The sequence below is a fragment of the Symphalangus syndactylus genome, chromosome 11 (genome assembly GCF_028878055.3).
Source record: "Symphalangus syndactylus isolate Jambi chromosome 11, NHGRI_mSymSyn1-v2.1_pri, whole genome shotgun sequence".
Taxonomy (NCBI): domain Eukaryota; kingdom Metazoa; phylum Chordata; class Mammalia; order Primates; family Hylobatidae; genus Symphalangus; species Symphalangus syndactylus.
In genome coordinates, this window is record NC_072433.2 from 14,370,819 (window position 1) to 14,393,505 (window position 22,687).

Sequence of the window (22,687 nt, forward strand, 5' to 3'; positions counted from 1 at the left end):
TTACTGAGATCTCCTTGGTGGCCTAATATTTGTTTGATATGTGTTAATAGTCCTTGAAAATTTGAGAAGGTACATTCTAAATTATAAAATGATATATATTATATGTAATTATATTAATTTTAAAATCTAACTTATATTACTTAGGTTTTCTCTATCTTCATTTGTTCTTCACTTGACTTGTCAAAATTAAGAAGCAAAAGTCTTCTGCTCTTAATATGTTCAGTCTATTTCTCTGTCTCTCTGCCTCCACCTCCCTATCTCTGTCTCTCTCTCTGTTTTACAAATTTATATTTTAGATAATTTATATCTTAGATACTAATGAAATTTGGACGATCTGCATAAATTGCAGATAATTTTATATAATTTATTATATATAATTTTATATAATTTATTATAAAAACATCTTACTTGTGCAATCTTTTTACTCTGAATTCTACTTATTTAATATTAAATATTATGAATGCTAGTTTCTTTCCTCTTCATTTCTTGAAATGTGTTTTCCTTTTAAAAACAATTTTCCAGTCTTTTTAGTCACTTTGTTTTAAATGTGTTCCTTATTTATGCTTTGACCTTATTATTCAGGAGGTTTGCTTTCTGCTTTTAGAAATTTTAGCAGTTACTTCTATTAAAATAACTAGAACTTACTGTAACATATTTAATTTTCTATGTCTATGAATAGTATCAACTAACTCTTAATATGAAGACACAAGAAATTAACATATTCCACAGCCTTTCAGTCCTTTCTTTCCTTTCTTCTCAGCATTGCCAATATAATACTTGCTTATATCATTTTCACGGTTCTTGTAGTCTTTGCCTTTCTGACATTAAGAAGACAAATTTTAATTATCTGGTTTATCAGCTATTAAATTAATAAATTAACTTGGCTATAAAGTGAAAAGTCAATTTTATTTGTACTACAAACTTCTTTAAATAATTTGTGTCTCTGTTGTCGGTATCTATTCAAATGGTAGAACTACCTACACATCACATTCTTTTAACATTGGAAATTCAATAAGATTTTTATGTCTCTCTAAAAATAAACGTGATTTTTTCCCATAGTCAACTGAGAGTTAACTAGCAATTTTAAGAAGAAATTTAGATAGGACAAAGGCATATAGAGCATAGAAAAGAATAAATCCAATGGCACAAGATTGGTATAACTCAACAGTTTGTTACCGAATATTTTAAGTACATAAATTTAAATCACATTACTATAATACTATTTTGCATGTAATAATGTTGCAAGAAAATATTGCAAGACAAAGATAATATTTGTGAAGTGAAATAAAAATGCTTTGTCTTAGCTTCACCTGCATGGTGCCTTATATAAACACACTGCTGTTTGCTCACTAGAAAGAATTAGTTGAATATACATTCTCAGGACAGCTTGACATACAGTCAAGAGGTACAGACTGTACTACTTGTCTAACTATGCAAACTTTTCATTTTGAGTTAAGTAGAAGAGGCAGTTTCCAATGTGTTTGTCTTTTGCCTGAGAACCTCTTTACATCTCGTGTAACCCCAGGAGAAAATACCACTGGGGTTACTTAGAGGAATTAGGACTACTAGAATTGGATCTGAGTTTTATTTGCTGTGTCAGGAAAAGCCTACTTGTCTACGGGGTGACTGTTGCTATCTCAGAAGAAGTTCGGTCTTAGCTGTTTAGGAAGTCACATGTGGGCAGTCTTCACATGGACTTTTTTATATGCCTTTAGTCAGTTGAGTCTACCTTATACTGCCCCCTAGAGTACATAAAGTCCACTAACAAGTGTTATCTTCCACACATTTTGAGGGTGCCAAGCACAATCTGCATCTTTAAGTCATTTCTCTATTTTTCATTCATACATGTATAGCTGTAAATAAGATTTACAACTGACCTTTATTGTGAAGTAGACATGCTATATCGTACTGCTTCTCTAACACTGCTCAAAAAGAATGTCAGATGTCTTAGTAGATAGATAGACTCAACATACCTATCATCAGAGATAGACATAGCTGCATTAACTTTCATAACATTGACAAACCTCAGCCTCCTTGCTTGAAATGTTACCAATACTAATACTATTTACGCCAATCATAATCATCATCCTAAGACAGCAAGCCTCCTTCCTACACATTGTAACTAAACTCAGTTCTTCCAACTCAGAGATGGTTTTCAATCAATATATCCATTGTGTGAGAGTAAATACGACTTGGCCTTCAGCCAAGACTATGCCCAAGACATTAGTTCTGTGTTCCCTGAGTGAATTCAGCCTTTCTTATAGGATTCAGGTATTTAATCACTCCATGTCTACACAATATCACTGCGAGCCCTGGGAAGCATTACCACATTGCTGTTTTTATTTTGTCACTCACTCCCTTGACTGGTTTGTTTTTAGAGGTTTAACTGAGACTTTAGCCTAAAGGCTATTTCCTTTACATGTGTTATACAGAAGTATGTAGGAATTTCGCCAAGAGGCAATATAATGAGTGTTGGAAATGGGACAGGTTTTGGGGTCAGATGGACCTGCATTTGAGATCTGGCACTGTCACTCACTTATTGAGCAACCTGGGAAAGTTTACTTAACGTCTGAAAATCTTATTTTTTCACCTGTAAGAATGCATACTACACTCCAAATTGCATAATTATTTTGAAAATTAGAAATAAAGCCATGTATCTAACAGATTTTTAAAAAGCAAATAGCTCATGGGTATGTAATGCATTTAAAAGAAAGGATTCACAGGAAAATATGTGACTTCTTATCTCTACTATTAAAGAAAAGAAAAAAAAAGAAATATTACCCTAAGAAAATAAGATATCCTTGGGTTTTTTTAGTTATAATGTTTAAATTAATATGTTTCATATAAAAAATCTTCTACCAGTTTTCAATTACAGATGACTTAATCTAACAACAACCATCCAGGAAGTGTGAGGACTGTGCTAAGTGCCATGAGAAACTCAGGACACACTACAAGAGCCTGGCACTTACTGAGGCTCAGAAAACAATACTCCAAAGCCTGGCATTTTGTCATGCTGAGTACTTTGAACTAAAGGAGATTGGAAGGCCTGAAAAGCAGCCTCAGAAGCAGTATCTCTCTGACCTATTCCTGCCTTCCTATCTCCCACCCCTCATTTCCTCACAAAGCAAGCCATAAATACTAGAATTCCTCTTTCTCAATCTAAAAAATACATCTGTAACTTTCCCCTGCCTTTCTGTGTAAGATCTGTCCATCAAGACATTTTTTGACCTACCTTCCCTCATTCCAGGAAGGGTCCTGTCCTGTACCCGGGAGGAAGAAATGCTACACAGAGAAGCCAAGATGAATCTGAACAGACAGGCTTTGGTGAGTCTCTCCCCTCAGTTTATTACTATTAGATTATTCCCTTTTTGTCTGATCACATTTCTACATGACTGTCTATTCTTCCTGGAACCTAACCATAAACAATACACACTTTTCCCAAAGTCTTTGGATATGTGTCTCTTCATTTGGCAATTTTGATTTATGTCATTTATAATAAAATTGTAGCTGTTAAGTGTAGCATTTTCCTATGTTATCTCCGTCATTTTAGTTAGTTATCAACCTGATAAGGTCATGGGAACCTCTTAATTTGCAGCCAGGTGGAAAGACACGTGTGTGGTATGTGGGCCCTGAAGTGTGGCTGGTGTTTGCATTAAGGACAGCCTTGTTGAGGGTCCATGCCCTTTAACCTGTGGGTCTGGTGCTGACTCCAGGTGATTAATATTAGAATTGTATTACAGTATACCAGTTGGTATCAGAAGACTTGCTCAGAAAGTTCAAGCTCAACTGGGGAGAAGATAATGATAAAACCAATACCAAAAATATAGAAACTATCTGGAATTGCACTAGGAGGTATTTGAGATACTCAGAAGATTTCTTGAAATAAAACACTGTATTAGTTTGTAGAGCTTCTAAAACAAAATACCACAGACTGGGTAGCTTAAACAACAGAAATTTATTTTTTCACAGTTCTGAAGACTGGAAGTGCAAGATTAGGATGTCAGCAGGTTTTGTTTCTTCCTGAAGCCTTTCTCCTTGGCCTCTAGACAGCCTCCTTCTTGCTGGGCCTCACATGGACTTTTTTCTGTGGGTGTGCACCCTATTTCTTCATTTTCTTATAAGGACACCAGTTGTATTGGATGAGGATCCAATCCTAAGAATCTCATTTTAGCTTAATCACCTTTTTAAGGACCTTATCTTGAAATACAATTACATTCTGAGATTCTGGGGGTTAGGAGTTCACATATAAATGTTGTTGGAGAGACAATTCTGCCCAAAACATGTAGTATTTGGACTCATCTAACTATAAGGTGTCAGTCAAAAACATGGTAGTGCAGGAAATTGCTAAGGGAATGAGTATAAAGAGAATATAGATAAGAGCTAATAACAAAGTACTTGGGAACAGCACGTAACAAAATTATAGAAAGTCAACAGTTAGAAATCTAAAATACTTCAAGATCAAAGTGGAAAGAATGATGATAAATCATTCAACTATTACAATGCCACAAGTAGCTAATGCAATTAGTTTGCTGGTTACTCACCTAATAGGACTATATCACTGTGGCTACTGCAACAATTAATTTACTGGGGGAAGAGGAGAATCTGGAAGGCAATCTCCAAAACAAGTGGATGAGGACGGGTAAAAGGAATAATGAATGTGAGCAGAAAAAGAAAAAAGAATAAACTACCAGCAGAATATCTGTGTCATGAAGCCTTTTATTAAAAACTAACCTCTGATCCACACTTGAAGGATAAGCTGGTTTCCTCTCTGAGTATCTCTGATATCCTAGGCATGTAAAAACCAATGCAAAATCCTCCTCCCCTTCCTCCAAGACTGGGAAAAAAATCTCACTAATTTTGCCTGAACTCAACAACATTGCAAAGGAAGATAAAAATGAAATTTCTAATAGGTTAATTAGTCATATAAATTAATAGAAGTACTACTGACTTTTTAATATTTATTTATAATATATATAGCAAACAATCTAGGAAGAAATGATTCTTTCATTTACTCCCTAGATGTTAGAAGACACTGAGGCATCAACAGGGTTTAATTCCATACTCTGTCATTGAATATAGCAATTGTAATTGCACCAATCAGCACTTTGTGTCAAGCTCAAGATTTGTAAAGGCACCGATCAGCACTCTGTGTCTAGCTCAAGGTTTGTAAATGCACCAATCAGCACCCTTTGTCTAGCTCAAGGTTTGTAAACTCACCAGTCAGTGCTCTGTGTCTAGCTAATCTAGTGGGGACTTAGAGAACTTTTATGTCTAGCTAAAGGATTGTAAATGGACCAACCAGCTCTCTGTAAAACAGACCAATCAGCTCTCTGTAAAATGGACCAATCAGCTCTCTGTAAAATGGACCAATCAGCAGGATGTGGGTGGGGTCAGATAAGGGAATAAAACAGGCTTCCCGAGCCAGCAGGGGTAACCCGCAGGGGTCCCCTTCCACTCTGTGGTAGCTTTGTTCTTTCGCTCTTTGCAATAAATCTTGTTGCTGCTCACTCTCTGGGTTGGGCAGCCTTTATGAACTGTGAGCTGTAACACTCACCGCAAAGGTCTGCAGCTTCACTCCTGAGGCCAGCAAGACCATGAACCCACCGGAAGGAACGAACAACTCCAGACACACCACCTTTAAGAACTGTAACACTCACCTTGAGGGTCTGTGGCTTCATTCTTGAAGTCAGCGAGACCAAGAACCCACAAATTCCGGACACATAATGACCATAGCAACTTAATCAGAACTCAGTGAGTAGTAGATTTGAACTTAATTAAGAAAATGCAACAAAATCTAAAGTAGGATTTACTAAAATATATGTTTAATAATAAGCTCTAGATCTACAGATTTTGCTGAAGTTCTTATAATTGGGTCATAGCAGTAAATTCAATAAACGACTTTCAATGAACTATATTACTTCTAAAATGCTTTAAAATGGTGTTTGTGTCCTGGACATGATTTTCCCCAAGAAGAACTGTTGTATTCACCCTACCTTTAACTGTTTCCAGTCAGCTCCACAGATTCCGTAAAAGTTAACTCTAGAGCAGAGAATGATGCCACAGTCAGGATAACATCCAATATATTTGGTTATTTTATTGCAATCAGAAGAAATATCAGGTAACACCACCAAATAAATAATGTATTAACACTATAGAATTTCTTCCCAACTAAAAAGAATGGACGTTGTTTATTGTGCTCTACCAAAATTCCTAGTGTTCTCTTTGAAAATAAGGAAAATAATCAAGACTCTCAGTTACTATTCAATTGTATTGGTTATGACATTGCTAGAACACAACATATTCATTTCTATAGGCCAGAATATCATGATGAGGTAAAAACATTGAAGAGAACCTGTATTCTAAGTTAGCTAGGAGATTATATAATTTTCCACAGCAGTATACATAGAAACCCTAATATGTTACTACTTATAAAAATGAGACTTTTTGGCTGGATGCAGGCTCATGCCTGTAATCCCAACACTTTGGGAGGCTAAGGTGGGAGAATTTCTCGAGCTTAGGGGTTTGCCCAGCCTGGGAAACATAGGGATATTCTGTTTCTACAAAAGTAAAATACAAAATTAGCTAGGCATGGTGGTGCAAGCCTGTGGTTCCAGGTACTTGGGTGGCTGAGGTGAGAGGATCACTTGAGTCTGCGAGGTTGAAGCTGTAGTGAACCATGATTGAGCCACTGCACTCCAGCTCAGGTGACAGTGAAATTCTGTCCAAAAAAATAATAATAATTAATTAATTAAATTAAAAAGAAAGATACTTCTTTAGAAAAATGTCTCTAGTCCCTTCTAGCTGGGGCATTTTATTCTTTGCCAAAAGCTGTAGCTCTTTGTATCATTTTTATATCCATAATCTGTCATCTGTCATGTACCGTGTTTATCCATGTAGTTGATTCGTATTTATTCTTTTCTCTTCTTTTTTTTTTTTTGAGACAGAGTCTTGCTCTGTCACCCAGGCTGCAGTGCAGTGGCGCGACCTTGGCTCACTGCAAGCTCCACCTCCCGGGTTCACGCCATTCTCCTGCCTCAGTCTCCCGAGTAGCTGGGACTACAGGCGCCCAGCACCACGCCCGGCTAATTTTTTTTGTATTTTTAGTAGAGACGGGGTTTCACTGTGTTAGCCAGGATGGTCTCGATTTCCTGACCTTGTCATCTGCCCGCCTTGGCCTCCCAAAGTGCTGGGATTACAGGTGTAAGCCACTGCGCCTGGCCATAATTATTCTTTTCGTGTTAAGCAATGGTAAAAGAACTGACTGAAAATAAGAATATTAAAAAGTTTCAGCTGGGCACGGTGGCTCACGCTTGTAATCCCAGCACTTTGGGAGGCTGAGGCGGGCGGATCACGAGGTCAGGAGATCGAGACCACGGTGAAACCCCGTCACTACAAAAAATACAAAAAATTAGCCGGGCGTGGTGGCGGGCACCTGTAGTCCCAGCTACTCGGAGAGGCTGAGGCAGGAGAATGGCGTGAACCCGGGAGGCAGAGCTTGCAGTGAGCCGAGATTGCGCCACTGCACTCCAGCCTGGGTGAGAGCGCGAGACTCCGTCTCAAAAAAAAAAAAAAAAAAAAAGTTTCTCTGCTAAAAACAGAAAATTGTGTTTGTTACCATTCCTACTATAGCCCCAGTGATATGACTCCAATGAGTGGAGAAACACCAGGGTTCTTGGTCTTCATGCCAGTTTAGATAAAACAACACAGACATACGTGGAGTGGTCTTAAGGAGCAGACAGTTTAATAGGCAAGAAGAAAAGAGAAGGCAGAAGGAAAAGGCTCCCCGATACAGAGACAGAGGGAAGGGGGCTCCAAAGCCAAAAGAGGAAATCCCAAGTGCAGTGGATACCAGCCAGGTATATGTAGAGGCTAGAGGAGGTGGTGTCTGATTTGCATAGGGCTCAGGGGATTGGTTTGACCAGGCCTGTCATTCACGTGGTCGTGAAAAAGCTGGCCCTCTCACCCTAGCATTTTAATATGTAAATGCAGGGCGCCACGATGTTCTACAAACGTGGGTATATGTGGGGGTGGCCATGTTGCCAGGAACATGTGGGGCAAGGGCAAGGGCAAGAAGGCCGCAGGAATCACCATGTTTGGGTAGACCCAGTTTCTAATGGCTTGCATTTGCATATCAAAGGTTGCCAGCCAGCTCTAAGAGCCAGGGCTTTCCAGTTCTAGAGCTGCTTTAAAAATGAAAACTTCCCAAGGATCCCTTTTCCTTTCTATCTGCCTAAAATAATTTCTTAACTCCTACAACACAATGATTTTCAGGAGACAAAAGCTGCTGTTTTATTTTTGTTAAATTGTTTTTCTTAACTAAAGAGTTAAAAGTGAGGATGAGGGGTTCAAAATGTGGTTTACTTTATAGAGCTTGCAAAACTCACAGCATTTAAAGCAGTTTTTAACAGGAGTATGGGGATAGGGCTTGAATGAACTTGGAAATGCCATTCAATTGCCAAAATCATATGCATCACATTGTGTTCATCTGCATATACGTGCACTTTTCTGGTAAGAAGTTTCAAACTTACAACAAATTCTCAAAAGAGGTCTATATTTTTAAAAGTGTAAAAAATCACTTAGTTTACTGACTTTCCTTATTTCAGGCCACATCTAAAAGTATAAAACAGCACATTTACATTTTGTATTTCACATTTTTTTCAATACTTACTGTGGGAGCCATAGGCCCTGGGCCTGCTAAAGGTTTGCTGAAAAATCATTGACATGAGGCAGATTAATTAAAAGGAGAAAAGGCAGATAAATTTATTTAACATGTGTACACAGGAGCATTCAAAATGAAGACCCAACTTCTACATGAGTTACAGAAACTTGTATACTATCTTGAGGTTGCAGAAAGAATGGGGGCTTGCATCCTGGTAAGACAGGATATAGGAAGAAGGAGAAGAGAAATTCTATTGAGGGGCAATAAATGACTGTGAAGGAGAATGATTGGATCGGGGAACAGAGATTAACTTGTAAATAGCTTTCTTTGAAATTTAAATGATCCTTGGAGACAATCATTGTTCTTATTAAAAGGTCTGTTCAGGTATTGGTCACATCTTGGCCTTCTTTTCTGCAATAGATAATGAGATAACAGAGAGGGGAAGAAAACACAAACAGAATTGTTCTCATTGGTAGGTCTGGATCCTAAGCAGATAAAGGAACTTCAGTTTATTTGGGAGAGACAGTGGTGGTGAGAGGCCAAAGAGATCTTCAGGCTTCTTCAGCTCAGCATGTCAAAACACCCTATTTTGATATATCAATTTCTGAGCCCCAACATTCTCCCATCTGAAACTTCCCTAGGAGTTACACAAACTAAAAGGTGATTTAGTGGCTGTGAAGAGAAAAGTTAAGCTAAAATCTGAATGGCAAATAATTCTATTTAACCAATTTGTGAATAGGTCAATTAAACACCTCTTTCATTTTAGGAGATGGCATTGCAGACGGGCTTTCAAACAGAAGAAAAACAGGTTAATGTTGGGAACAGTCTATAAACCAGTTTCCTTATAGTCTGCAGGGCAGTCAGTTGAGGTGTCCAGATGTCAGACTCAAAGCCCAGTTAAAGAGAAAGCCGGCAGTGGCAATCTGACAAGATTTTTTTTTGCCTGTTTCAAAAAGTTTAAGCTTTAGCTTATAGGGCCTCAGGAAAAAGGTAGTAGCAATTTCATTGAGTCCAAGTAAGAAAAATCCTTTTGAACTTTTTATTACCAGATTTTAGTGAGGATAAACAGCTGATATTTCTGGCTTTTAAGCTTTTTTTTTTTTTTTAACCAGTGACATCCTCCCAAGTACCATAATCGAGGTTATAACTTAAGCATAAGGTGTCTTCAAAGAGGTGGCAAACACTTTACAAGATCCAAAATTACCCCAAAGAGAGCTCAAAGAAAGGAAAATTTTGGTAGCCATAAAGGAGTGTGACTTACATTTCTGTTTGGCCAGTCTCTGGAGTCTCAGCTTCTCAGCTGATTTTCTACATACAGAAGCCAAAACACCTCATATGCCCCCACAGATGAAAGACAGGAAATCAAAATCTGTCCATGGAAGGGAAAATAATCAATAAATTTTGAGAAAGTAACACAAACATTAATCCAGAAAGCACTCAGTCCCTTGCCAGAAGCTTAATCCAGGCTGCTGTGGTAAAAGGGCAGACCTTAGCTACTAGGTTACAACATGGGGTGGTCTTTATTGTTCTTCCCAGAAGAAATCCAGAGCAGACAGTTTGAATTTGCAAAGGATTTTAACTTTGTTTTAGGTCAGATTTTTTTTTTCTCTTCAATTTAGTCAGAGAATTCTCAAGGCTAGCTGTGACACCATTATGTGTCCTTTTAAAATGTATTTTCCCACTAATTCCTTCCAATTAAAAAAAGTCTCTAAAATCTTTTAAAATCTATTTTTTCGCCACTGACAATTAGAATTTTCAATGACATACTTAATTCCAATAGTGACTTTATCCAAAAGCCTCTTCATGTAAAGCCCAGGTGGTAATTTTCCAGGTTTTTACCATGTAAGCAACAGTTGTTCCCAGAGAGGGTATAGAGGAGGTGATCCCCATGATCTCCACAAATTCATTCTCAGAAATAGACTCAACATAGCAAAGATGACAAAAACCCCATAGGGTTGGGACTTCTTAAGACAAAACTCACCTAAAAGCTTCATACATTCAGAATGAGGAGTGTGCGGCTTAAAATATTACATGCCTCGGTCTTGCAACCTTTCAGACTGGCTGCCTGATGTGAACCTGAAAAATCACACCCTCCGGATGATGGAGACTAAGAGAGGGCCCCCACTTAGTCATGCTCTCAAGGACATAAGACAGGATAAGAGGAAAACCTCATCTGTATTACAGGGACCCACAGCAAAGTTTGTTTTAAAAGACGCCCATCTCGCCAGAACCACCAAACCAGCCAGTCTTCAGGGCTGGCTGAAACAATGGGCTTATAGGGGTTCTAGGCCCATGTTCTACACTGTGGTATCCATCTTCATGACAGAACAACACAGAAAGACAAAGACAAAGGAAAATGGCAACAACAACAAAAATCACCTATGAATGTGAATATTCGTACCTCACAGTACTGAAAGTACACTAGAGTCACTATAACCCAAGACTCATCACACAAATCCTTTTTTCTCATTAATAAAAGCATTGCAGATGAGGTAAACAATGATTTTTTTCCCATCCACTCAATTGGAATGCAAAGAGAGAGAGAGAGGTCATGAGACTGGCTGGTAAGAAATTCTTATCCCTTTGCTGGCAGGTCAGATTCCTGGGTTCTCTTTGCTGCAGCTTATAGAAGAGAAGAGCAGCTTTGATTACCCTGCTCACTGCACTATACTGTGGTGTTCGTAGGCTCTTGGCCCCTTAAAGCTTCACTGAAAAAAAAATCACTGACATGAAGCAGATTAATAGGGGAAAAGGCATGTAAATCTATTTAGCATGTATACACAGGAGCCTTCAGAATGAAGACCCAACTGCTTCATGAGTTACAGAAAGTTGAGGTTACAAAAGAATGGGGGCTCACATCCTGGTAAAACAGGTTATGGGAAGGGGGGAAGAGGAATTTTACTGATGGGCAATAAATGATTGCAAGGGAGAATGACTGGATTGGGGAACAGAGATTAACTGATCCGTAGAGACAGTCATTACCCTTATAAAAAGGTCTGTGCAGGTATGGTCACATCTTCTTTTCTGCAGTAGATAATGAGATAATGGGGAGGGAAAGAAAAAGACAAATTATTCTCCTTGGTGGGTCTGGATTTTAGGCAGATAAGGGAACTTCAGCTTCTTTGGGTGAGATCATGTGGAGGTTAGGTCAGAGAGACCTTGAAGCTTCTTCAGCTGAGCATGTCAAAACATCATATTTTGGGGTAACAATTTCTAAGCCCAATATTATGTCAACCCCAGGAAACTGCAGTTGAGCAGAATAGATAGTAAAGATACTAAGGTTATAAGGGTGTTAAGAGATAACATTTTTTTAAGGGTAAAAGCATTCTTCTCAAAAAATATAAAACACGTGAAGATTTTATTAAATTCATTAATTAATCAAATGTAACAACCAGTTCAGAGTAGTTCTTTTTAATGACACAAATGTAGGGAATAAGGAATGCTAAAACAAAATTTTAAATAGAGACAAAAGTGATCTATCTACAGGACAATAACCAACTGCATTCCACAAGGACCCAATTTGTTTGTATTTCAATTGAAAAGAATTACTCACATTATTATGAGTTTTAAATTGTTCAAAAACAGTGACAAGCACAGAGATTGCAGATGGGTACACTATAAAGGTTGCCAGCGATCTCCCCCTCCCTCATTTCGAATCTGTCACAATTTTTCTGACATGCATTTGCAGAGAAATTGTGATGAAGTTTTTTTCTGTCACACAAAAGGCAAGCATCCAATCTGACTGAGGGAGTCAAAGGTAGTCCCCACAGAAGTGGTATTTAAATGAATGTTGAATGAATGTGCATTAAGTAAAGAATTAGATGGGGACTTAACATTTGAAAGGCTCTGGGGCATCTGAAAAAACAGAGCAAAGCTGTTGGATGACAACGGAATGCTAATTTAGAGTCGTGTTTGGAAGAACTGAGCTCCCAGTGGTGGAATTTGAGTTTATGATTTCCCAAAGTACGCCTCCTAGAGGAGGAAGGGTCCATCAGTGCTTGATGGCTTTGAGAGAGTCTTGAGAGTGTAGCCTGCAGCTTCTCAATGAAAAATGTCGAATTTATCTGCAATCATGTTTTCTCTTAAAGTTTCGCTTGGTTTTTAATATAACAATCTATGAGATTACAACTTATTGAGTAAAATTTATTGTGCTTAGTACATGAGAGGAAAGAAGTATATATTGGTTTTGAATTTTGGCTGAATTCACATTCCGCGAAGTCATCTCAGGCTCTTAGCCAGGCTTTCTGGGTACACTCACTTTGTCTCCGGAGATATGCAAGCTCCTCAAATTAAGGTGCAAAACGTGCATGGACTACAGGTTACTAAAAGCTTTTATTGGTCAGTGAAGTAACATGGTTAGTTTTATTATGTTTGGGGAAAATTATTGCCAATTCCATGAAAGAAGATTTGACCCAGCACCAGTGGGAAGCAGGGATCAGAAAATGGGCTGGGGAAACAGGCTTGGGCTGAGGGTGTGAATGGGAAGAAAAACGCCACCTCACAGAGGTAATTAAAATGTTCTGACCAATTATCTACAGGCGAGAAAAGAGAAGGGTCAGGTGTAGTATTTCTGGCCGTATTCCTGCAGACAGTTTGCTGGTAGAACTGGAGTTAGCTACTATGCCATTGATAGAAACAGGAGACAGCCGAGAGTCCCCGGAGAAACCCTGCCTTCAAGCCTGAAACGCCCTGCAGGCTGAAAAACCGGCTGCTGGTCCTGGATGAAACCCACAACCCAGAGGGAGAACTGCCCCTGTTTGCCCCCCCCTTTCCCAGCCGATTCTTTCTGAATGAGGCCCACACGCGCACCGGGGAAACGGGGTGGAGCCACAGAAAGTTGCGCCTTTTTCAATGGGGAGGAGCCTGGTCTCTTCAGTTTTCCTGTGCGTATCCTGGAATCAGTCTGTGAGGTGGGGGCCTATTGGCAGGATCCCCTCTCGCTTTCTTTAGAGTTTTTTCTTTTTTTCCTTTTTGCCCAATAAATTCTGTTCCCCACACCCTTCAATGTATCCACGTGCCTAAATTTTACGGGTCTTGATATAAGAACCTGGATTTAGCTGAACTAAGGAGCAAAAATTCTCCTTAGAATTTTTGGAAGGTTGGTGTAAAGTTAACAGTTGCAGCCACCTGACAGTTTCTAAATCCCAGATTTCTTGTATTACCCATTGCTCTTTTTCTCTGGCATTTTAAAGCAGACCTGTAAGAGACCAGGCCAGCTTTAGCATTTCTTTTGTCTTTTAATCTGTAAGTTTTATGCTTGAGCAGGAAGCAGACAGGTTACCTTTTTAAGACACTAAAGGAGATGAGATGAAATTATTTGTATGATCAAAATGCATATTTATAGTGTGCATCTGTAAGTCTTCCATGATTAAGTTCTTGGGAAAAAATTTTCATTTTCCTAGTTGGGATTAAAGAAAATTCATCATAATATTAATAGTGTAGTTAGAAGAGTGAATGTGAGGATGCAAAGCCAAGCAATATTTAAATTTACCAATCTAAGAAGAAATCTTTAATCTGGCATTATGAGCAATGAATCTCATGTGAAATTTTCTTCCAGATTCCCACACAGCTTAACTTTTAGAAACACAACACAGGATATTTCAGAGATAAGCTATGATGAGTTCAGGACACGCTACCCCCAAAATATGACACAGTGGCATATGTAATATTTTAGGTGGAAGGAATTTGAGAAATATCATGAGTGGGAAGTGTCTTCTGACCTTCCCATGAAGCACGTCGTAACAACCTCATGTGAAAGGTGCCCTCCCTATACCCAGATGAAAGGAGCAGTCTTCTCTCTGAAGACACAGGGACACAGAGAGGAACTGAATGAAGGGATTTTGCTAAGTTTTCCCCAGTTTACTCATACCCTTTATGCTACCATTTTCCCATAACTTTCCACTTTTCATTAAACCTAGAATAAAAACTCTCAAGTTAAACTGTTTATTTGCGTCTTCACTTCCTTATGAAAACTCCCATGTCACATAAAACTTAAATAAATGTGTATGCTTTTCTCTTGTTAATCTCTCTTTTGTTACAGGAGTACCAGCCAATGCACGTTAAGATGAGTAGAAGGAAAAGATGTTTTTCCTCCTCTATAGCTACGTAGTCACAAACAAGGCTGTACCTATATAAGGTTTCTTTGGATAGCAGTGAGTAAAACCTACGCGGAGAGGTTCTATGCTGAAGGAATTTTGCTTACTGGAGGACCAGAAACACACGCACACACACACACACCAGCAGGGGACAAGGGCATGGCAAAGGGCTCAGAGTGCTTAGGGAATATGAGCCTTATGGAAACCAAAGGACCCTGGAAAGCAGTAATAGTCATTGCTGACATTCATTAATAGCTTACTATGAGTGTGTGTGTGCAACACACACACACACAGAGAGAAAGAAAAAGAGATTGGTTCTGCTTTTTCTAGAACTAGAGCTAGAAACCTGGTTTAGGAGGGCTAGGATACAAATCCTATTCCTTTGGGATTGCATCCTTTAAAGGGCGTATGAGAATTATTTCTTTAATAGTGCTTGGTCCTAAACTTTCCCACAAGTCCGCTCATGGAAAGATTTCCCAAGGAGTTCTGCTTTGAGTATTTATGTCCGTCTGACTTCTAGGAAAAAGCCAAGAAATAGAGAAACAAAGAATACCCTAAAGACACTTAGAGATGTACCAGATTGTAATGTTGCGCATTTCTTAGGACAATATCATATATCAGAAGAGAGTGGGTTTACTTGGATAGGAGTCAGAAATTTGGAGAAATAATGGCTGTGTTAGCAAATGCAGCCTTCACCCTACCAAGAAGTCTTGTTTTTCTTAGCACACAGTGGATTTAAAGTTACAGCCTGAGTGGATATTCCCAGCTCAGTTGATTTCTCATGAGCCACATATATTCACATGCCCCAGACAAGATTATTTCCAGTTTTCAGCACTCGTAGTTCTGGGAAGGGAGAGCTAAATTATGTGAGAGCACTCCCAGTGGGGGGACACATAGAGTTGTTCTAGAAGCAATAAAACTAGGGCAATAAGGGGAATTGAAGGTTAGGCAAGTCTGAGGCCTCAGACATTGTGTTCAATCAATTATAGCAGAAGGACCTGCATTGATTCCAGCTGAAATCTTAAGTAGGTAGCAGCTAGATTAGCCTCATCAGAGAAAACAATGATTTTTGGGGCTGTGAAGATGAACTCCCTAAAAAGCTCTAATTTTTAGAAAATATTTCTTATCATTTTAACAAACATTATGAAGTATATTCTGGACACTGGGAATATAAAAGTGAGTACGAAGACCCTTTCCTCAAAGGTTTTCTAGTCTTTTCACAAATACCTTATGGGTTTGACAACAGAAATAATACTTGAGAATATTTATACCTATAATTAATAAATTAACTTTTGCCATGAAGAAGGAAGACAAAAGAACATCCAAAAATTCATAAAATATTCTCAATAAAGTAAAAGTTTATTCCACATTGGATCAAAGTATTAATTTCATTTTCTGCAGATTTTTCAAATTGGCACTTGCCGTTAATAAGAAACTTTTACTTTGTTTGTTTCCATGATTTATATAAGGTAATTTATATCATTCAACTTGCTGTAAAAGTTGAGACTGTTGGAATTTCTTCAGTAGTTCCACTTCCAACCTTGTGCAGGAACTATTTCTAACTTCCTATTTTCAGTCTCCCCATCTGCAAAATGGATTTAATGGTACATTCACCCAATAGATTTTTAAATAAGAATTTAAAAAGTAAATATAGGGCTGGGTGTGGGGGCTCATGCCTATAATCCCAGCTCTTTGGGAGGCTCAGGCGGGCAGATCATTTGAAGCCAGGAGTTTGAGACCAGCCCAGGCAACGTGGTGAAACCCATCTCTACCAAAAATATGAAAATTAGCCTGGCGTGGTGACTCATGCCTGTAATCCCAGCTACTCAGGAGCCTGAGGTGGGAGAATCGCTTGAACCTGAGACGGGGAGGTTGCTGAGATTGTGCCACTGTACTCCAGCCTGGATGACAGAGTGAGACTGTATCTAAAAAAATTAAAATTAAAAAGTAAATATATATAAAGCACAAAAAAGAGTAACTTACTCATAGTAAGCTATTAATGAATGTCAGCAATGACTATTACTGCTTTCCAGGGTCCTTTGGTTTCCATAAGGCTCATGTTCCCTAATCACTCTGAGTCCTTTGCCATGCCCTTGTCCCTGCCCATAGTGTGAAGTGCTATTCCCTACTTAGTGAGCAATAGCCACTGCTTTATGTTCTTCACCTGGGAGGGGCTGATCCAACAATGATCCCCAACACAGGGATTGGATCTTTTTCTTCTTCTTTCTCACAAAGACCAATGGGAGGCGGAAACCTAGGTAAGTGGGTCTGCTCTGTGTACTGGAATTTTCACTCGGGTGGGTAGTTCCAAGGTCTATATGGGAGGGGAGGGTAGGAACAAGCATATTTTCACTTTCATTCTCACACTGGGCTAGGTCTCTTTTATAGTTGATTTTGGTGCTCCATGTTCTCATGCTGTTGTCATATTTCTCACATTAGACAGAACCTGGGAGCAGGAAGCAGCCAAGGGAAGAGTTGATTTTTATTCAACCTTTCAAAATGCCAATATTGTTAATAATATTGTAGCACTACTAATAATGCAGGTGAGCAAAGAATTAAGCTTTCCTATTTGTCAATATAATATTTGATTATATTATATATGAGTCAGACCAGCTTTTGTTTCCATAGGAAGCTTCCTCTAGCTGTACCCTGTGTCCTAGTTCCTGCAAGGTCTCTGCTGGTTGGCAATTAAATGGACTTACTTAAGGTTTAGTAGAAGCCATGACAAGTCTCTCTCTTTCTCTCTCTCTCTCTCTCTCCGTGTGTGTGTGTGAGTGTGTGTTTATGTGTGTGTTGGTAAGAAGAAGCATGGAAGAAGGTATTTGTATCAATTTTTGCAGAAGAATGGATTCAAACCTTAGCACACATCAGAATCACCTGGGTTGGATCACTAGGCTCCAATCTCAAAGTTGCTGACTCCGTAAGTCTTGTCAAGTATTGTGTGTGAATTTGAAATGAGAATAGTGTAATTTTTTCTCTATATTTTAAGGCTCAGTAAAATAGAAATTTTAGGATCAGAAAGCACAATAACCAAATTTAAAAGCTCAGTGAATGGGCTCAAAAGCGGAATGGAGGGAACCAAAGGAAAAGAATCAGTGAACTGGAAAATAGCATAGAAATTACCCTAAACAAAGAGAGAAATTACTCTAAACAAAGAGAGAAAACGGAAAACATATTGAATAGCACCTCCAGGACATATGGTACTATAATGAAAATTTTTATGTTCATACCATCAGAATTCAAAAGGAGAGGAGAAAATGGACAAGGCTGAAAAAGTAGCCAAAAATTATTGACTGAAAGTTTTCTTCTTTTTTCTTAATATGTTTTGAAGCTCTGTTACTAAGTCCATAAACATTTTAGCATTGTTATATCCTCTTGATGAACTGACTGCTTTGTCATTATGAAAGGATCCTTTTTACCACTGGTAATTTTCTTTCTTCTGGAAGCTACTTTATCTGATATGAATATTACCATCCTGGCATTTGTTAAATTTAGGGTCAGCATAACATACCTTTTTCCAACCTTAACTTGTAACTTATCGTCTTTGTATTTTAAAGATTCTCTTGTAAGGAGCATGTACTCGGAGCTTGGCTTTTTGCCTAATCTGCAATCTACCCCTTTTAAATCAGTTGTTGAGACATTTACATTTAATGTAATTTCAATATGGTTTATTTCAAATGTATCATCTTGCTATTTTGTGACCTATTGTCAATGTGTTGTCCATGTATTCCTCTCGTTGTGTCTTATTAGCGTTTGAATTTTTCTTTTAATGATTACATTTGATCTCCTTGATTGATTGATTAATTGTAAGTCTTTTAGTGGGTCATTTTGGATTTAGAGTATACATCTGTAACTGACCACTGCATATATTCAAGTTATTTTATACCACTCATATATAAGAACCTTAGAATTATATGCATTCCTTCTCTTTTTCCATGCTTTGTGTTATTGTTTTCCTTTTTTAGTAGACTTGTAAAGAACCGTTTTAGATTTACAGAAAATTAAAAAGAGAGTATAGACTTTTTAATACCCTGCATCCAATTTCCCCTATCATTAACATCTTACATTCATATGAGACATTTTCTATAATTAATGAACCAGTATTCATACATTACTATTAACTAAGGTCTGTAACTTGTGTTTATTTAGTTTTTAACTAATGCACTACCCAGAATTTCACATCACATTTAGTTGTCATGCTTCCTTAGGCTTCTCTTGGCTATTGTAGTTTCTTAGATTTTTCTTGTTTTTGATAATCTTGACAGTTTTGTGGACTGCTGGCCAGATGTTTTGTAGAATGGGAAGATATTTTGTAGAATGTTTTCTATATGGGAGGGTAGTCTATTGCAGTTTGTCTAATGGTCTTCACATGATGAAACTAGAGTTACAGGTTATTAGGACAAGGACCACACAGGTATAGTGCCATTTTCATTATATCATATCAACATATTATCAATATGATTTATGAGTATTGACATTGGCCTTGATCACCTGGAATCCTGGATAGTGTGTGAGTTTAAAAACTACAGATATACAAACTATAGACTTTATTAATAATATATCGATATTGATTCATTAGTTATAGAAAATATTTCATATGAATGTAGGATATTAATGATGATTGTGAAGTTTATTTAATGTAAAGTTACTCTATTTTTCCTCCTTTCCATACTGTACACTTTGAAAGAAAGTCACTCTGTGAGCCCACACCTAAGGAGTGGGGAGCTATGCTAGTTGGGCAGTAAATTATCTGGAACTCATCTGCATGGGAGATTTGCCTCTTCTCTTCCATTTGTCATTGTATTCACTTGTATTAGCATGGATTCATGGATACTTATTTTATACTTTTGGCAATAATCCAGTACTTGTTGGTCGAGTTCTTCTTCTTATGTATTTTGTTCTTCAGGTTCTTTGGCCAGTGCAAACTCTTTCAGCTGTTTTCTGGGTTTCTTTGACATACCCCATCAGTGTGTGTGATTTTTTTTTTTTTTAGCATGTCCTTGCTCTCTGACATTACACAATGCTCCAGTTTCATCTTGCATGTAGTCAGCTTTATAATAGAATCAGCCATTTCTTCATAAATCCCTGGTTTCTTTTATTAGAAAATAGTATTAGAGACTAAGATCAGGTAATAAGAGTGCTCTTTGCTATTGGGATGTCACTTCCTTTAGGTCTTCTCAGCTGACAGAGCAAAAAAAATATGTATTTATACAAATATGTGTATATACACATATCTACAAATATTTCTATGTGTAACCCTATGTATACATATATAGTAAGTGACATGGTTAGGCTTTGTATCTTCACACAAATCTCATCTTGAATTGTAATGTTCATAATACCCATGTAGTTTGCCTCATGCTCTTCTCATGATAGTGAGTGAGGTCTCATGAGATCTGATGGCTTTATAAGACAGTTTTCCCTGCTCTTGCTCACTTTCTGTCACCTGCTGCTATGTAAGACATGCCTCTTCCCCTTTTGCCATGATTGTAAGTTTGCTGAGGCCTCCCCAGCCATGCAGAACTGTGAGTCAATTGAACCTCTTTTCTGTATAAATTACCTAGTCTCAGATATATCTTTACAGCAGTGCAAAAATGGACTAATACAGTAAGCTAAACATGAGTCCACACTGATGTCTCCAACTTGAATCCACTGCCATAGACATCATTCAGCCTCTTGCATTGCTTACCTGTAACTTCCCACTCTGCAGTGAGAAACCTGGATCTCACTATCTGCCATTTATTTACTTAATTGTCCCATTTCCTTATACATATATAGCAGTATAAGGATTGTTAACCCATACTCTTATAGGAAACACCTTTATTAAGTAAAATACTCATGAGCAATTCCTTTTGACTTTAGTCCTTCAGACTGTACTCATTTCCACAGATACTTACATTAGCATCTTTTCCCTCATTCCCTAAGTGAGGTTGTTTCATACATTTGTAAAACAGTTAGATTTTGTTGGCACCATCTGAATTCCTTCCTGAATCCCCTAAACTCCGAAAAGAAACTTTTAAATATGTATACATTAAGGTTCATTATAATTGTATAGGATTAGGAAAATATATAATGATTTATATTTATAATTGTAGTACCATACAGAATAATTTTACTGCACCCCAAATCTCCGGAGCTTCACTTATTCTTCCCTTCCTCCTCTCCCCTAATTCCTGGCAACCAATGATCATTTTTCTTTCTCTATAGCTTTGAGTTTTCTATAAAATTATGTGTTATTATATGCATCACATAATTGGAATTATACAATATGTCGCTTTTTCATACTGGCTTCTTTCACTTAGCAATATGCACTAAGTTTTCTCCATATATCTCCTTGGCTGGATAGCTTATCTTTTTTGATTTCTGAATAATATTCCATTGTGTGGAAATACCACACTTTATCCATTCACTAATTGAAGGACATCTTGGTTGCTCCCAGTTTTGTTGATTATAAATAAAGCTGTTATCAACATTTACATGCAGGTTTTACATCATAGGTTTCCAAATCAACTGGGTTTCTTAATGTTTAGTTTTTCAATAGGCTGTGAATTTGTCTTCCAAAGTGGTTGTAGCACTTTGCATTCCTCCAGCAAGGAATAGATTTCCATCTGCTGTGCTTCCTCGCTAACATTTTTAGTATTGCCAGCCTTTTGCATTTTACCCATTCTAATAGGTGTGTAGTGGCATCCGCTTGTTTTAATTTGAAATTTGTGCCATTATTTCCATATATTTAATTCTACAAATAGTATAAACACCATATTTTGTTTTTATTTTGGTTTTAACAGTTGATTAACTGTTAAAGAGATCTAAGTAAGAAATATATATATATATATTTATATATTACACTTAATAGTTACCAGTTTTGATGGATTTTTCATTTGCATAAATCAAGATTTATATCTGCAAGCATTTTTTTTTTTCTGCTTAAAGGACTTCCTTTAATATTTGTTTTAGTAAGAGTTTGCGGGCATTGAGTAATTTCAGCTTTTTTATGTCTGAAAATATTTTTGTTTTGACTTTATTTTTGAAAGATATTTTTGTTGGTTATAAAATTATAGGTTGACAGATTGGTTTGGGGTTTTATATTTCTTTTTTGTTGTTGTTCATTTTATTTGGTTTGATTTTTCAGTAAATCATATTAATCCACATTCTTCTGGCTTGCATTATTTCTCATAAGAAGTCTGCTGTCTTCCTTATCTTTGTTCTTCTATGTATATGTCTTTTTTCCCTGTGGCTACCGCTTGTTTTCATCAATTTGACATGCAGGCCTTGGTGTAGTTTTTTGTTTGTTTGTTTGTTTGTTTTTTACGTTTCTAGTGCTCGGAGTTTATTAAACTTCTTAGATCTGTGGGTTTATAGTTTTCATCCAACTTGGAAAACTTTCAACTAGTATTATTTAAATATTTTTCCTTCCACTTTTTCCTCTGTCTTTTTCTCTTAGGGACTGCAATTATGCTTATAAAAGCTGTTAAAATTGTCCCATAACTCAATACTTCTTTCTCCTTCTTTTTCTTATTTCTGTTTTCCTTTTTTTCTCTTCATTTCCTTTTTCTTTGTTAATTCTTTTTTACTCTTTGTGTTTCATTTGAAATTGTTCCTATTGCTATGTATTCAAGTTTATGAATCTTAATTTCTGTGAGTTCTCAAACATTTGTTAATCCTATTGTGTATTTTTTAATCTCCGACATTGTCATTTTCTCATCCAGAAGTTTGATTTTGGTCAGTTTCTGCACTTTCTAAGCCTCTACTTAACATTTCTATCTTCCCTCTAGCTTCTATTAGGTTGGTGCAAAAGTAATTTTGATTCTTGACATTGCAAGTAATGGCAAAAACCCCAACTGCCTTTGCATCAATCTAATATGACATATGAAATAGTTAAAATAATGGTTTTTATATCTTTGTCTATTAAATCTATAATTCTTAACTCAGTTTC

The 22,687-nt window shown here is 37.3% G+C and overlaps 1 long non-coding RNA gene across 2 annotated transcripts in view; it reads left to right on the forward strand.

The window, feature by feature from the left end:
- The window catches only part of LOC129493071 (uncharacterized), a 288,887-nt gene that overhangs the window by 189,613 nt on the left and 76,587 nt on the right, over window positions 1-22,687 (forward strand). For both annotated transcript variants that reach the window (XR_008661024.2, XR_008661025.1), the window contains exon 2: window positions 3,248-3,324. This is a non-coding gene — a long non-coding RNA (uncharacterized lncRNA). The remainder of the gene's footprint in view (window positions 1-3,247; window positions 3,325-22,687) is intronic.